This window comes from Arachis ipaensis, chromosome B10 (assembly GCF_059453495.1).
Source record: "Arachis ipaensis isolate K30076 ecotype BB chromosome B10, ASM5945349v1, whole genome shotgun sequence".
Lineage (NCBI taxonomy): Eukaryota > Viridiplantae > Streptophyta > Magnoliopsida > Fabales > Fabaceae > Arachis > Arachis ipaensis.
In genome coordinates, this window is record NC_142435.1 from 6,734,060 (window position 1) to 6,745,566 (window position 11,507).

Genomic DNA, 11,507 nt, shown 5'->3' on the forward strand with positions numbered 1-11,507 from the left:
GTAAAAGTGGTGATATATTTTAACATGGTAATTTTTGGTATTTTTCAAAACTGTGGAAGTACACAAATCTATGGGACCGATCTCTGTACTTAAATTTTTTTAATTTTTTTAACACAAATTCATGGGACCGATTTGTGTACCTCTCAGAAATCCCTGGGACCGATTTGTGTATCTCTCACAAATCGGTCGGTCCGATTTCTGTACCTCTAACAAATCGGACGGTCCGATTTCTGCTTCTCTAGTTAAACGATCCCACATTTAAGTATAACACCCCAACAATCCACATTTAAAAAAAATACCACTACCACTCCAATATTAAAAATAAAAAATTCTCGGTAAGCACCGATCGGAAAAAATTCTGTGTTTATGGCATTTAAAGAAGTCAAAATGCATGGTGTCAAGGTTACATAAAATTGGCATTTGTAGAAAGCAATAGAGTTGGTGTCACGTATTTTGCAATAAAAATTCTACAATACTAATTTTCATTATTATTTAGTAATTTTTTTAACAGAAAAATTGTATTATTTTAAAATAATTGTGTTAGAGATTGAAAATGTTCATTTTTTTTTGTCTTTCCAGAAAATACAAAAATTGAGTTGGGTTTACTCTTTTATTTACGAAATTCGGTATATTTTTCTTTCATTGATGAAAATTTTTGCAAATAAAATGTAATTACTATTATAAAGTAGGGTCCATCATTTTCTTAATGCCGCAACATCATATGAAATTTTTATTAAGCAAAACACTATATTTATAATCAAGTAAATGGGTTTAGGTTTGAAAGTTGGAAATATTTTTATGAGATTTTTGTCTCAATAGAGTACATACAAGCATACACAGTTACACACACGTGAGGATCAACTGATCAAGTTTGATTTCAATTACTTTAGTTTGTGTGAAATTGATGTTTTAACTTTTAACTTTATGTAGTGAAAACTTTTTGGCAGAAACAATATTTTTCAACTTTAAATTGATTATTGTCAAACTAATCGAGGACTTACACACCATCACGATGAGTCCTTTAATTGATAATTAATATTAATTGCATATTTTTTAAATAGAAGAAAAAAATTATTACATGAAAAGATGGACACATATATAACACGCACACACAAGGCAAATAAATCAGCCTTTGGCAAAAATTTAAGACCAACAACTTAATATTATACAGGCAGACTAGCCAAATTAAATTATTACATATTGGTATCATGGATGGTAACATGCACATTTAAATTTATTCAGTAATGATAACAATCATTTATAATAATCTACTGTATGCAAGAAAGCTGATGAGTTTATTTAATTTAAATTGGTAATTCAAGTAATACATAGGGACGTTCAGCTGGAAAGTTGTGTGAAGGGTAATAATAACAACTAATAAGAACGTCTTTTTTATTATGGTGACAGTTGATTCTAGCACAACCTAAATGAGTAGTTGCACTCCAAACAATTTGAACATAGCGAATGCAGCTAAATATCTTACCATCAACACAAGAGTTGGATGGATAATGATAATTTAGTTTCGTTTTCACCCAATTAGTCACAGCTTCTGCTCCAGTAATAAATTCTGGATAACGTTCAACAATTCTGGTATGTTTTTGATGATAATGCTTTCTTGCAGTACAGTTTACAGCATGTTTATTCACATAGTCACGAGCATATTTTTCTAACATCGAATCCCACTTCAACGGTTGAACTCTAACACTTGCACGTGCATCGTTGTGAACTTTAAGATAGTCGTTTGGATTATTTTGAGCCATTAAAAACAATGGAACTACACTTATGAAATATATTACTATCACAGAAATCTTCTGCAACCTTTTCATTTTTTTTTAATTCTTTGATGATTGCAAAAAATTGAAGGCAAGTATTGAACGTGGATTCGTGTATATATATAATAACATAGTTGTAACTAGATGTACTTGAAATATATATTTGGATAAAATGTCTTTTTATAACATGTTAAGAGTATAATAAATAAATTTTTTTTAATGTATTTAATTTATTAAAAGTATTAAAGACTTTTAAGAGAAATGTGGAGGTAGCAACGAACAAGTGAAAGTAATTATAATATAATGTTAAATATTAGACCAATGGAATTACTAATGATGGAAACAAGAGCCAATTATACAAGTAAAAATCACTGATGACTCTTGGCGACATTCTTTCATAATAATGTGGTGAGGCATTTTTGTTAGAATATAATTAGAATCAATTAGTATATTTGAATATTTATTATAGGATATTATGTTTTTATTATTACAATTCTCTAAACACTTATAAATATCCTTTTATATTGTATCTTTCAAGAGAACTTGAATAGACAACTTGAATATACTCAATAATACACAAATCCTTTCTCTCAGTTTAGTCTCTTATTTCTAACATGGTATCAGAGCCATGGTATCCTCCTTAAAAAGGATAGGTTGTTTCCTTGCGGTGAAATCTATCACCATAGTTTTTGCATTTTTTTCTATGTCATTCTTCTTCCCCTTTTGTCACTCCTTTTATACTTTTTCACGTCACTGACTAGCCTATTTTCTCTATCTTGTGTTTTTTTCGAGTCGAATGATCAAACACCATTGTCATCCGCTGCTTACCTATTCTCATGAAGAAATCATATAGTGTTCGCTCTCTTTCGGCAGTTCCGTTTGCGTTCTCTCGTGACAGTTCCGCCTGCGTTCTTTTGTGGCAGTTCCGTTTGTGTTCTCTCGTGGCAGTTCCGTCTGCAGTTCCGTCTGCGTTTTCTCGTGACAGTTCCGTCTGCATTTCGTCTGTGTTTCCTTGTGGCAGTTCCGTCTATTTTTCTTTCCGACAGTTCCGTCTGCACTTCCTTCAGATAAGCGGCAGTTCCATCTGCGCTTCCTTCCGACAGTCAGTTCCCTCTACACTTCCTTCAGACAGTGGCAGTTTCGTCTGCGCTTCCTTCAGATAGCGGCAGTTCCATCTGCGTTTCCTTCCAGCAGTTTCGTCTGCACCTGTTCTATCAGTTTATGTATTTTTTTATTTCATTGTTTTCAATAAATTTAGTATATTTGAATATAATTAAGATCAATTAGAATCAATTAGAATTATTTAGTATATTTGAATATTTATTATAGAATATTACGTCTTTATTATTACAATTCTCTTACACTTATAAATACCCTTTTATATTGTATCTTTCAAGACAATTTGAATAGACAACTTAAATATACTCAATAATATACAAATTCTTTCTCCCAATTTAGTCTCTTATTTCTAACAATTTCATTTGCCTCTTCAATTTGTGATTGCAATTAAAATTATATTAATTTTTTTTTGTCATTAATTAGCTTTTCAATAAATACAATATATCGTAAATGGGTAGCTACCTTCCAATGGATCAAAACTTGGAAGCAATAAATTTGATCGACCATATGAATACATATATACAAGATCAAGATAGTGAATACATACTTTAATATATGATTTGATTTGTACTAATTTCATCAGACATTCTAATCAGAAAAAACAGTCATAGTTTAAACCAAAATAAACATAAAGAAAACTGCAAGGCCAGCAAGCTCAGCGTGATAGAATGTGCAAACTTATATGAAATTGTAGCGAAGGAGGATGATAAAGTATTCAAAGGATAAACAAAAAGATAATGATTGAAATTGAATAAAGGAAATAAATTAAAATAAAAAAAATAGATTGAAATTAATATATACAGAAAATCATTCTTTTTTTTTTATTTAATTTCTTGATGTAAATAAAAAAGAATTTATTCAATTTAATTTATGTACACCATGAATTCTAAAAAATATTTTGACATTTTTCTAATTTTTTTATATTATGACTACAATAGTTATTAATGAAGTATTTATAACTTTTTATTAGGTTAAAATAAAAAAATCCTAAATCTATAAATATAAAGTCTAATTAACTAAATAAAAAAATTAAAATACATCAAATTAAATTAAATATTCTAAAAATATAAATTAATAATTTTTAAATAATACTAAAATTTCATATTTTTCAAAAAATGCCATATCTATAAATCCCTTCTTACAGTCTACAATGCGTTTTCTCACGTACTTGCGAGGATGCGATGCAAGCTATAGGCCTCATTTTAGTGGATTAATTCCAACTTCCCATGCGTATCGTTGTGACTTGTGAACTTTTAAGAGAATCTTTTAGAAAATTCAGGTGAAGTCGATTTTACGTGAAGTTGATATCTAAGAGTTGTTAGATGAAAATTTAGTTAAATCAGTCAAATTATTTAACGACTCTCAGATTGACTTCACGTGAAGTCAACTGCACCTGAGTTTTTACCGTAATTATAATTTATTTACATAGATTTAAGTTTTGTGAGTCAGTTCATGCATTTAGGTCAATTTGTAAATTTTTTGTGAATTAAATTTGAGCTTACAAATAAATTTAATTATTAATGAGTTAAGTTTGAGTTCTTTAAAAAAATATTAATAAATTTTTTTAAAATAATAGATATTAATATATTATTTTTAAATTAAATCTTATGATTAAGATAAAAAATCTTAATTTTAACTAATTTATCTATTTTTGTTATTCTAACAAAATTTATTAATTTTTTTAAGGGCTAATCTATACAAAATATAAACTTTTAGAGATTGATTAATTCACCACTGACTCCTTGATTTATATGAATAATTAAAATATGCTTCAATTATCTCGCTTCTCTAATAATTAACATTATATTCATTGGCTTTGTTTCTGACTTCTTTAATGAATATTCAACTATTCAAGCACGTCAAATGTCAATACTACAGTATTTTTATATTTAATTAATAAAAGATGTTAATTTTTTCCTTCAAACACAAAGATGTATTCCATTAAGAAAAAAAGTTAGCTCCACTGCCCAGCTACAATCATATCATTTTTTTAATTATTCGTAATGATTTTCTAAAATTTATCATACATAAGATATAAAATTATATTTTTATATATTATATTAATTAATATTAATTTAAACGGTTTAGTCTATAACCCATAACGAATTAGTGGTTTTATGTCTCGATCCGATTGATTTCTAGTCCGAATACGTTAAAACGGGCTAAATTCATAAGACCAGAATATCTTTATGGGTTTTTGTTGGTCAGCAGTCGTCATTGGCCCTCCATAAGACCACAACAACACAGAGTCGATAAAACAGGCTAAATTTATTGGATCAATTATTATTTATTTAAACGAATGATTTTTATATTTAAAATTAGGTTACCTATATTTTTCTTTAAAATTAAGTCCGTTAAAAATTTTGACTAAATAAGTTGAATCCAATTAACTCAAAAATAATAACGAATTAAATAGATTAATCCACAGATTAAATAGACAGCACGTTTATTTTTCTTTTACATTGTTTTTCAAAAAAGTAGCCCTATCTCGTCATAAGTTCAAAAAGAAAAAACCCATATCTTGGTTAAAATCTTTTGTTTTGAGTTAAAAATACTTGCCGTTTGTTTTCGAGTATACACTACAACAAAAATGCCATTTAGCGGCGGTTCCTGGAACCGTTTAGCGGCGGTTCACGCAAAACATTTCGCGGCGGTTTCATGAAACGCCGGAAGATAGGGCGCGGCAAAACGGATAGCGGCGGTTTTAGTCAACCGCTGGAATAACCGCCGCAAAATGTGAATGGATTTTGCTAACCGCCGCTAAATAGCAAATAAACGAAAGTAGCTTGTTTTGCGGTGGTTCTAAACCGCCGCCAAATTTCAGTATTTTCGTTCATAGTTATTGGAATCGGACCGGACTGTCCGGTGGTCCAATTAAACCCGCGCCGGACCGTCCAGTGGTCCAATTAAACCCGCGCTTCCACTAATGGACCTACAACGTGTGGATCAACTATGTAAAGCCTTCCACAAATGAAGAAGGCAGGGCTCGAACCTTGAACCTGGAAGAAGGAAAAGCTTTAACAATGTCATGCTGCCACCAAGCCAAATGACTCTTCGATATATAGCGCTAATAATTATGTATATCATACGAACACATTTGATTGCAATACAATTTTTTGTTGTATACTTTATATCTGATCATAGTTATAAAAGGCACCTTATATATTGGGCAAAATTCACAATTAAACCAAATGGACGACCAAATTACACAATTCTACCAAATTGAAAAACATTACCAGGATATCCCAAAAGCACATCCTTTTGTAATTCGAATCAGTCCCATTCGAATGAGACAAACCAACACTAATTCGAATTAGTCCTATTCGAATTAGTAGTGATGCTTGTAATTCAAATTTGTCCAATTCAAATTATGCTTGCATGTAATCTTAGGGGAGTTCAAATTAGGGTGATTCAAATTATGCATGCCAAGACGTCCCTAGTAATTCAAATCGGTCTATTTCGAATAATTTTGGACTATAGTAGATCGAATTAATTTACATCTATTTATATATGATCTAAGCGTATATAAAGAGTACATTTAATTATATCCATAATAAATTCAATAAAGAGTACATTCAATAACAAATAAAAAAATAATAATTATAAATATTTTTTATAAATTATTAAAAATCTAACATTTTCTAAAAATATTTATTAAGATTTAGAATTTAGTCTTTAATATTTAAAATTAGTGAAATATTTGCCAAAAACATTATATTTGTTAGTCAATTAGCATTATTGAATTTATTAACCATGATAATATGTAGATCATTAATTGGTTTTATATAAAAATATTTTTATTCTATTTAGTATTTAATTTTGGTAAAATATTAATTAATTTTAAATTTTGTTATTATGAATTCTTATATCTAAGATTACAGGTTAAGATTGTTATTAATAAAAATTTTAAATTTTTTATTTTAATAAATGCTCAACAAATCATTAAAAAAATTTAAAATTTAAAATGATAATTTTGGTAAAATTATAAAATTTTGAATTTTTAATGATTTGTAGAAAATATTTTTAATTATTATTTTTAATAATTTATAGAAAATATTTATAATTATTATTTTTAGAAAATGTTTGATTTTTAATAATTTATAAAAAATATTTATAATTATTATTATTTTTATTTATTATATTTATTATGGATATTATTAAATGCACTTTTCATTGTACTCTTTATGTACTTTTGGACCATATATAAATTGATGTAACAATGATTTAAACATATGTAACTTAAGATAGTAGTGTTTACTTAACTAGATTATACCCAATATGTGGTAATACGCATTTTGCGGCGATTTAAAAAACCGCCGCAAAATGTAAAACAATAACTCATCAGGGATACATATAGCGGCGGTTTTCGAAAAGACGCCGCAAAATGCAAACCTGATTGAAATATAGCGGCGGTTCGAGAAAAATCGTCGCTAAATGCCGGCCTGATTGCAGCCCAACCTTAACCGTCGCTATCTTAAGGAATTGTTGTAGTGATACTAGCTAGGCGCTTTGTAACATGCAAATTAAATTGCCATTATTTTTTTCTTTAAAATCCACGTTGTATTTTTCTTTTTTTTTCTTTATTTTTTGAATCAAATAATCTAATTACTATTAAAAAGTGTCCATCATGCATGTTCTTAATTCATCAATCCCATGTGAAGTTTTTATTAAGCAAAACATTATTAATTCATAAACAACAAAAACTTAAGTTCGAATCATCAGAGAGAGAACAAGCTAGTTATTCGAAAAGAAAAAGTATGGAGAGCTAATGAATTTAGTGTATAATGTGTATAATAGAGATAAAATTGAAATTGACATCAAATGATGAATAAATAATTAATTTTTAATAATTATCAATTTAAAATTTAAAATAAATAAAAATTTGCATTGCAACAGTTACATAAACTCTAAAAATGGCCTCCTTCTTTTTCATCTGATATGACTACCTTCTTGCCAAGTCTCTTCCTCTCTCAGGTGCCGCGTCGCCACAGACACCAGCTGCCGTCGTCCATAGCTCACGCGCACCACGAATGCCAGCAGCATCGTCGTGCAGTTTGCGTCTTCCCGTAGTCTCGCATCGTGTCAGTTGTGCAACCCCTCCCCACGCCGGCGGTTTCTCCCTCTCAACGTCGTCATTCGCGACGTATAAGGGACACACAAGTGTATTATTTTCATACGTATGCCTCACAAGATCGTAAATGGAGACACTCCTTCGCACACGTTGCGTCTGTCACGCATCCCAAGACCGCAATGGCTGCCGCCGCCTTCAACGATGTCGCCTCCCCTACATAGGTATAGGTCCAAGATCAACCTAGGATAGCACAACAATAATTGTGCAAGCAATTAGTTTAGTCCATGATACTCCCATTTTTGTACATACAAGCCCACTTCAAAAATGGCCTATCTTGCGGCCAACTTGGCTTTCTTGGATTTCGTGTCCCTTATGTCTTCAAGAAATATACATCAACTAACGAATTTAGATGCTGGATGTTCAATTCACTAGGTATGTAGATGGTTATTTTAATTTTTAATTGGATGATTATTTTGTTTGATTCAATTTAAGTATATACAATTAACAAATGTTGGATGGTCATTTCACTAGGTAGTCGAATGATTATTTTAACGGTTCCGCTACGTTACCAACAACATATCTGCCAACTTCTGCCAACTCTTATTTATAATTGTGTTTTATGGAAGTGTGTTCGTGGATGTGTCTAATAAAAATGTCTTTTTTATAGCTATGTTTAATAGAAGTGTCTTTATAGATATATTTTCTAGATGTGTCTCTTTATATATGTATTTAAAATATATTAATTATTAGACACATCCACGAATACACTTCTATGAAACACAATTATAAAAAAGAGTTGGCAGATAATATGTTGGTACCATATACTTTTCCTTATTTTAATAACTACGTGTATGATTATTTGATGACCGATGAGGGAGCTTCTAACGCCGGAGAGGTGAGATGATTGACGAGGATGGGGTGGCAGACGTTGGAACAGAGAGTGTTTAAATAAATTCTATTGGTAAATTAGGATTAAAATGTTAATTTAATTTTTTAAAATAAGTGTTTGAATTTTTTTTATATTGGATTAAATTTAAAATACATTATACATATTGTCAAAATTTTTTTATTGTCTCCTTAGTAGAGTTCATTTGAAAATTCGATTTTGAGCTTTTGGCATGATTTAAAATGTTTTTACATGAATGATTCTCTTTATTTTTATGGAATAATGACAAGAACCGATGAACCATGATGACTTAATATTTTCCTAAAAATAGCTAGTATAGGTTATAGAGTATAGAGGAGGAATATATAGATGAGTTTAATCCGATAATTAATGCATTATTGAGTAGGGGCGTTGAGCTGGAAAGTTGGCGCTAGGATCATAATAACAAGTAACAAGGGTGCCTTCATTATTGTGGCAGTCACCTCTTGCGCAACCTAAATAAGTTGATGCACCCCAAACAACTTGAACGTAGCAATGACAACTGGCAGGGTTACCATCAATGCATTTGTTAGATATGGGGTCATAGTTTCGTTCCTGTGCTACCCATGCCTTCACTGCAGATGCTGCTGAAGCATGATACGGATTATATCCAGAGTTTTGGCCGTACATACTATTAGAAGAATGAGACATAGACATTATTCCTTTACAATTTGCAATATGTTCATTCACAAACTTATGAGCATGTGATTCTAGTTCTTTGTCCCACTTCAATGGCTTAACTCCAACTTTAGCACGTGCAACATTATGACCTTCAAGATAGTCCTCTGGAAAACTTTGACTCGGTGAGCACAAAGGAATAATGCTTACTAAACTTATTACTATCATCGAAATCTTCAACAACCTTTTCATTCTCTTAGCTCTAAAGGGAAAAGAAATTCGATGATTGCAAAAATTAAATGTCATTGTGTTTAGTGTTCAATTCATGGATATGTATAATAACCATGCAATGATTTATTGGAGGTTCAAAAGGCCAGTAACAAAATGAAACAATATGTATATTAATTATTAGAATGGAATAATCATCGAGCCAAGAGTCTAATCAAGTAAAAGTGTAAAATCAATGTAATAACGATGAGACATTTAGTTTTGATTATTTTTCGATGTTTCATAATAGCGATGAGACATTTAGTTTTTTATTCGACTGTATGTACACAAGTTTTCTTTTTTAATGCTTCAAGCTAAGGATCATAGGTTTTATTTGAATTATTAAGCTCTTATTGGCTTGTTCATTTTTGCTTCTCCAATAATTAAAATTATATTAATTTTACTTGTTATTAGTTTTCTAAAAATAATAATATTTAAAAATTAATAAAAAATTAACTCAAACAAACTAAAATGATCTTATTTAATTTTTATTAATTATTATTAAAAATATTATATAATATTTATTATAATAAATATATAATTATAAATATTATATATATAAAATTATGAGTATTATGTAAAATGAAATAGTTTAATTATTAGTATTCTCATTTTAAAAACATAGAACAGACATAAATAGATAGCTATCTTTACAAATACTTTTCCATCATCTATTTTCGACTATATACATGGTATATTGTTAATTTAATAATTAAAATTTACTTGCCATTATCTTATTATAATTAAAACACTTTTTTTATTATATAAAATTATAGAATTCTCTCTCACTCTCCTTTTTCTCTTAACTTGCTCTTACTCTCTTTTTTTTATTTTCCATTCTATTTTATATATCCTCTGTTATTCTTTTCTATTATCTTAATCTATTATTTTTATCTATTACATTTTACATATTACCAAATTAAATAATCAAAATATACCATATCTTATTTTATAATTAAAATTCAAAAAATTATTTCCAAAATTCATTCATCATTCTCTATCTCTTTTTCTAATATATATTACCGAATAAAAAAAATCTAATATACCATTTAATACAATAAAAAATTAAAATAATAAACCAAAATTCTAATAATATAAAAATACGTAAAATATCAATCGATTGTCAACTTGTCTTAATTATAGTTGTTAAAATCGGACTGATTGATTCGACAAAAAATTCAGTCAACAAAATTCTATATCAGTCTGGTATAATATTTTGATCGTTTAAGAAAGAAAATCTGACGGAACCGATTTTGATTAAAATCGGACAAAATCGATATGAATCGATACAAACTAGTTAAAACTGCAAGTCAGCAATTAACAGGAAAAAAACTCTTCCTAAGTTTAAATTTGAGTCTTCTTGCATGTGCAACTTGGCTGCGACTAGGCCAAATTGCTCTTCATTACATTTTGTCTTTTTTTTTTTAAATATATAACATATGCAAAATGATACGGTCGTTACAAATTCGATGTCATAATTCGACATTATATACAATAACTCGGCATTATGCACTATAACTCGACACTTTACGTTATAACTCGGCGATATACGTTACAATCAGACTTGATATGATCGTTATTTACAGGCTATAACTCGGCGTCATCCGTTATAGCTCGTCCATTTATGAGCTATAACTCGGCTAGATAAATGCTTCTATCATAACCGACGATCAAACGGCACACAACTCGGATACGTTATCCACCATTTTCAAGACCGACCTTAATGCCAAAAGCG

General features: G+C 29.3%; 1 pseudogene; it reads right to left on the reverse strand.

Annotated features, from left to right (window-relative positions):
* Window positions 1-9,235: 9,235 nt before the first annotated feature.
* LOC107620017 (pathogenesis-related protein PRB1-3 pseudogene) lies at window positions 9,236-9,757 on the reverse strand (annotated as a pseudogene).
* Window positions 9,758-11,507: the final 1,750 nt, after the last annotated feature.